Source organism: Suricata suricatta, chromosome 7, assembly GCF_006229205.1.
Source record: "Suricata suricatta isolate VVHF042 chromosome 7, meerkat_22Aug2017_6uvM2_HiC, whole genome shotgun sequence".
Classification (NCBI taxonomy): Eukaryota; Metazoa; Chordata; class Mammalia; order Carnivora; family Herpestidae; genus Suricata; species Suricata suricatta.
In genome coordinates this window covers 74,416,354-74,423,028 of record NC_043706.1, presented here as the reverse complement: position 1 = coordinate 74,423,028, position 6,675 = coordinate 74,416,354, and positions in this window count along the sequence as shown.

Sequence of the window (6,675 nt, the reverse complement as noted above, 5' to 3'; positions counted from 1 at the left end):
ACTTCAGATAGCTGTGAAATTAGGTGATTAACTAGTTGGTACCTAACCTTCTAATTTCTGTATAAGTCTAATTACATGAAATAGAAGTGGGGGTTTTGATTTTTTACTTTGCTTTTCTGTTTGGAGTATCATTGAAACTACTGTATTGTAAATGACGGAAAATAATTGCATATGTTAAAAAAATAAATTGTATAAAAAAGTTCCTTAAAATCTGTATTTTAGTATACAGATTCTGTAAGTTTAACACATACTCAATACAGTTTTTTTTTATTGAATGATTAGGAAAGAATTTTGTAAAGCACTAGACTAAAATTCAGAAGATCTGTGTTCTACCCTGGGCTAGACTTGATCAAGACACTTATACAATCTTGGACTTCAGTTTTCTCATCTGTAAATTGAGAGACTCTGAATTTTCCTCATCTCCTAGGTCCCTTCCTACTCCAAAATTTTATTGGACCCTATATAATAGCAGGAGATGCTTGGGCATAAGAAAATAAAGAGTAGTTCTTAGCTCCTAGAAGAACCAACCTGGAATCACCACTCCTCTGTGAACTGCAAACCAGCCAACTAAACTGAAAACTTTGGTTGTGGACCTATGGTCCACATAAGACAAATTTGTAACTGCCTTTTCTAAAAAGAAAATGACTCTGTTGACAAGGAATTCACAGTTATCAAGCTGTTGTGTTACTACTCAGTTAAATAATGATTTATTTTTCTAGTTAGGAAAAATTTAGAAGGGTGGGATGGGAGAGAATGAGGTGTCAGTATGTGAATGGAAGGATTTTGCATTTGTTTGAGGCAATGTAGTTGACTTTTCTTCCTGTTATTATTAAATCCTCTGTGTTTTCATTAATCCCTGTATTTATAATATGTGGTTAGAGGAATTAGTTGGATATGATCATATATATTGCAAAGAAGTTTGCATCACATTATAATCATGTATATACTAGTCCCTTTTTGCTGACAGCTAAGATTCATTATACTTTCTTTCAAGAAAGTAGTTTAGTGGAGAGAACACAGAATTCAATCAACAAAGATCTGGGTTTTAGATCTTGGTCTTTCATTTACCCACTATATGACTTGAATCATTTATTCTCTTTGGGTCTTTGTTTATCTTGCTTGTCCATCTGTAAAGTGTTCATGGAAATACTTCATCTGTCTATCTCATTGTGAGGTGCAAATGAAATTACACATGTGTAAGCCCTTTGCTAGTTTTGGCAGGTGTCATTAAGTGACACTAAAATTGTGGTCTGTGAGCCTCATGGGAACATAGGAAAATTTGATACACAGAACCCATAGCTGACCCATTCAGGCTTCCTGAGAGCAAAGTCATTTATCTCTTCCGTATCCTTCTGCACTTGGTACAAATCCCAGCCCACACTATGGTTCTCCAAGTGTAGTCCCTGAACCTGCAGAGCCAGCATCTCCTGGGAACTTGTTGGAAATGCACATTTTTGTGCCTATTCCAAGACCCACTGTGGCAGAAAGTGGGTATGGAGTCTTGGTATGTTTGAAAAAGCCCTCCAGATGATTCTGATACATGTTGAACGTGGTGAACCACACCTGGACGGAATCCTTTCAACTGATTCCAGGAGAGACATCCTAGATAGAGGGGGAGGTCCTGCTCATTTCAGTCAAGTGGGTGTTGCACTGGCCTCCCCGACTTCTCAATTGCCTCTAGAGGCCCACAGCAGTCTTTTTCTTTTCTTTTCTTTTTTAAATTGTAGGCTTTGTGTGTTTTTTTTTTCTGTCTCCAAAGAATTTCATTTTTATTATATTTTCAGACTTCTTAACATTTCTATCACCAAAGAAATGGTTTGTTTCCTCTTCACCTCCACCTGTCCTCCTATAAATTAAGAAGAAAACTACAACTGGCAAGATCCTCAGTGCACAATGCTTTCAACGAATGTGGCTGACTATGTTTAGCATTTATATGAGCCTAGATCCTATCCATTGTATGAGATCAGATGAGGATACCAACTATTTTTGATATCTCAGCTGTCTATGTCAGAGACAAGAAGACAGTCTGTCTTAGTGAGGGATGAGCCACTGAATAACTGCTTAAATGTATCTTTGGAGACTAGTACTTTGGAGTTTGCTTTGGAATAAAAAATGTAGCCTCCTCAATAGTACAAAGTGTGTGTGTGTGTGTGTGTGTGTGTGTGTGTGTGTGTGTGTGTAACTGGGAATGGGGGACTGGCTTGCAGGGAGGGAGGGCAGGAATTGGAGGAAGCAACAACATCCAGACTTGCAAAGTAAGTGCAGATCTTCAGCATCTCATTTGCTCATTTTCATCGGTGTTTCCACCACTGCTTGGCCTCCTACCATTATTTTGCACTCAGATTTCTGATGACTTATGCAACAAGGATATTGTGCTTGTTAATTTGCAAAGCCCTTTCCCTTATTGTGTTGTAGAGGACCCAAAGCCTCACTGTATCAAATGGTAACTCTCGTCTTTAATACTCTTTTGAAAAAAGGAATTTGCTGGAAACTATTTCAGCTGCCCTAGCTGGTTTGAAATAACCCATGGAGCAAGGACTCAGGCAGAAGTGTCCAGTAGGGGCACTTTGTATTAGATAATGCTTAACCAACCTGCTAATCAAATCTCCATGATTAGTAGAGATCAAAGATGAAAACAAGGCTGCAGTAGACCTGCAGCGCACACACACACACACACACACACACACACACACACAAGCACACATGTATACAGTATAGAGAGAAAGAGGAGATACCAGAGGAGATAGAGCCAAAATGCAACTACTTTTCCATTAAAAATAAACTCACATCTCTCAAGATTATCTGAGCCTGTCTCTGTCCCTTGCAGCATAAAAGCAAGATGAACGCAAAAATGTTACTCATTTTTTGATATGTAATGACTATATAGAATTTTTAAATCTATGAAGCAGTTTCATTTTTTAATTTAACTGTATTTTTTTTTGAGAGAGAGCATGCAAGTGGGGGAGGGACAGAGGAGAAAGTGAGACAGAATCTTAGGCTAACTCCATGCTGGACATGGAGCTTGACGTGGGGCAGGGCATGATCTCAAGAACTTGAGATCCTGATCTGAGCAGGAATCAAGAGTCAGATGCTTAACCAACTGAGCCACCCAGGCACCCCTACTAAGTGGTTTCAAATATTGCATCTCATTTTATTCTCAAAAACCCCATTGGGGTTAGATATTTTTATCAGAATCTCCAATTTTTAGATCTATAGTTTTCAAAATGTGAAGTGTGATTTTGGCTTAGGTCATGATCTCAAGTTTTGTGAGTTCTAGCCTTGCATCAGGCTCCGTGCTGACATTGTGGAGCCTGCTTGGGATTCTCTCTCTTGAAATAAATAAATTTTTTAAAAAATTAAAAAATAAAAAACAACAATGATAATATATTTATTCACATTTTACTATGGGCATAAATAATATTTTATGTACTTTATACATATTATACTTAGTAGAATTTATTATACTTATTAATTTAATCTTCACATTAAATTCTATAAGAGGAGTATCTCATATGATTTTTTTAAGAATAATTCTCCCCAACCTCATCCCCATTGGTTGGTCTTCTGGAGTCATTAACATGACAGCTGATTAAAAGATTAATGATTCTCACTTTATGCTCCATTCCTAATATTATAGGGAAAAATGTAAATTTTATGATTTATTTATTATATTATTTTTAGTATATGACATTTAATACTGACTGAACAAATATTTATTGGCATAAGAAAGATATAGCCGATATTATGATGGGCACTCAGGATAACCTTGGTGAGCATAAAAGAGAATTGAAGACTCCCCAGACAGAGCTTATAGTTTTGTATGGGGAGGGGAGTAGGCATGTTCAAATGATCACACACTATATGTAACTGTACCGCTACCATAACTTTTAATTTAAAAAATCCACATGGGTCATATGAATGTAACTCAGTTTACACTGGGGCCAAGAAGAGGTGCGCAGTCTTTCCCGAGAAATGGAAGTGTTGGCTGAGATAGATATGAAGGAGGAGGAAGAGCTGACGAGGTGAAGGTGGGAGTTCAGGGGGAAAGAGAAGGGTTAAGGCAGAGGAAACAGCATTTACAAAGGCCCTGGGAGAGGAGGAACATGGTACTAGGCAGATTGAACGATGGGCAAAATGACCAGCATGGCCTGGGGGCAAATGCAGGTAAAAGGAAGAAATTGGTAGAATATAAATTAGGAGGTTGGAGATGTACAGAAAGATGTGAGGTGAGATGTCACATGTGAGGTGACACCCTGAACATGAGCGAAGGATTTTGGTCTTTTAACAACAGTGGGTTACAAAAGAGACATGCTCAGATTTGTATTTTGAAAAGCTTCCTTTGGGTAGCTGTATGAGAGTGTTTTTCTTTCTTATTTAAGGTAAGCTTCCTGTTCAGCATCCCAAGTTATCACAGTTCATTTTTTTAAAAAAGGCATTAAGACAAAATTCTGCTCCTTCCAATGAATGTAAACTGTTTTTCTTTATCTTCTTTTTAGTCTTCTATATTAAGAATGTTTTCTCATTTCCTTTTATATCTCCTGCAACACAAAGCTTAGATCTTATTTTGGCTTTCCTAATTTCATCATCCACATCTTATAAAATCATGTGCCTCCATAATTATGTCATCTATTTTTTTATTTCTTTTTCTATCAGCATATAGTGAAAATCAGGCTGACTTCATTTTAGCCAATAGAATGTCTAAGAAAAATTAGTAAGTAGGCCAAATCTTGTGTGTGCCACCCCTTATCTGCAGTGATGGCATTTTCCCCTCCCATTCATGCCTCTCAGGCTCTCATACTTCCAGATCTGAATGCCTCCCTCGATTTGTGTTTGTCATGTTTTCATATCAGCTCACTTGCCTTCCATAAGATGCAGAATGATATTTACTCTCAATGACTAGAGGGTACAGACGTTGAGATGACACGTCATGAAGGCTATATGCCCTGGATACAAATTCGCAGGACAGGTCAAGATTTGGCAGAATCTGAATAATTTTGTTTTTGAAAAAAGTTATAAATAAATGAGCAAGGCTCTGGAGAAAAGGAAGAAAGTATCTGGGCTTTAGTTCTGCCTCTCGTAGAGCTATGTGACCCCAGGGAAGTCATTTCAACTCAGTGACTCTATTTCCTCATTTGCTGAACTTTTGGTCTCTTCTCAAGTGTAGAGCAATAACTGTGATTGTGTATGTCTGTTTTGTTGGCTAATCTGATCTCTTCCAAAAGTACCCCGACTCCTAGAATTATAGAAGTTCAGCAGCTAATGCATCTATAAAAACAGGGTTACTGGTGAGAACACAGAGTCAGGGTGAAGATACTTGGAAAAGGTCCTACTAAGCCAACCTAGAGAGTGTCTATTTTGTATTAAAACTGGGGAGAGGATAAAGTTTTACATTAAAATCATTATTTAGTGTCTGGTTTGTGTTAATTTAAAAGCAGTGATCCTTGTTATCCCCTCAGGATCACATGTTGTAAGTTCTATATTTACCATGTCTTATCTTTGCTGTTATATTTTTAGCCTTTGGCTTCAGTGGTGCCCTTCATCAAGATGTGTGAAGACACAAATACTCCCATTTGGGAACATGCAGTGCTACATCCTTCTTGGTAGTTTTCAGTAAAAATAGTTTCTCTTGAAAAACATTATGGATAAAAATGTAAAAACCTAGCCACCAGTGGCCCCTTTAACAAACAACATAACAACTTTTGTGTGCTGAGAGACAAATGCAAAGTAAGCTCTGGAGGAGCTGCGTGCAGATGCATTTGAAGGTCAGCCTCCACTGAAGGTCAATAATATTCAGAAGGAAAACATCACTGAAAGGTCCCACCTGAGAAGAAATATGACTAATTTTGAGTTTTCTAGATCAGCTCTCTTTGCTTACAATATACAGAGGAAATTCTCTCAACTTACCTCAAGTAATGAGAAAGTTTAACAGCTGGCTAGAGATAGGGCAGAAATCAAGAAAGATTCCTCACAAGCATCCAGGGCTGTAATTACAGCCAGGCCTCACAATAACTGGAACCAGGTCCAGGGGCCTCCTGGGCCCATAGGAGTTAAAGCCATGCTATGCTCATAATTAATGTCTACTTCTTTATCATCTACTACCATTAGGCACCCTTATGCTCTTCTTTTTTTTTCAGTGTCTGTTTATTTATAATTTCTGCTTCCCCTTACCTCTGGTTTGTACCTAGGCCACTATGACTTTTCTAAATTCTCTTTCATTTCCTGTTTCCACTGATTAATTCCTCATTTTCTATTCATTTTCCCTATTTGGGGTACCTGGGTGGCTCAGTTGGTTAAGTGTCCAACTTCAGCTCAGGTCATTGTAAGATTTAATAGATGGAGGCAGAGATGGGAGGAAAGAAAGAAACCAGGTTATGGAGCCAAGAAAGCCTTTATTGGGATCTGCGATTCCTGGGCGAGGTCCCATGACCCCGGGAGTGGGGAGTCAGGGAAGTCGCGCCTGATAGGCAATGGGTGGGGACGGGGGGTTATGGGTGAGGGGGTTCTGGGTTTGATCTTGGGAGGGCAGATTATCAAATAAGGGCATTTCAGGGACATGGCGGGATGGAATAGGTTGCCTCCTCTGTCAGGGTGATGGGAAGCTGGAGCTTCATGATTGGCTGTTTTCAAACTGGCGCGGGACATTCCAGGTCTGCAGGTGAGGGGGTGGGGCTCGTC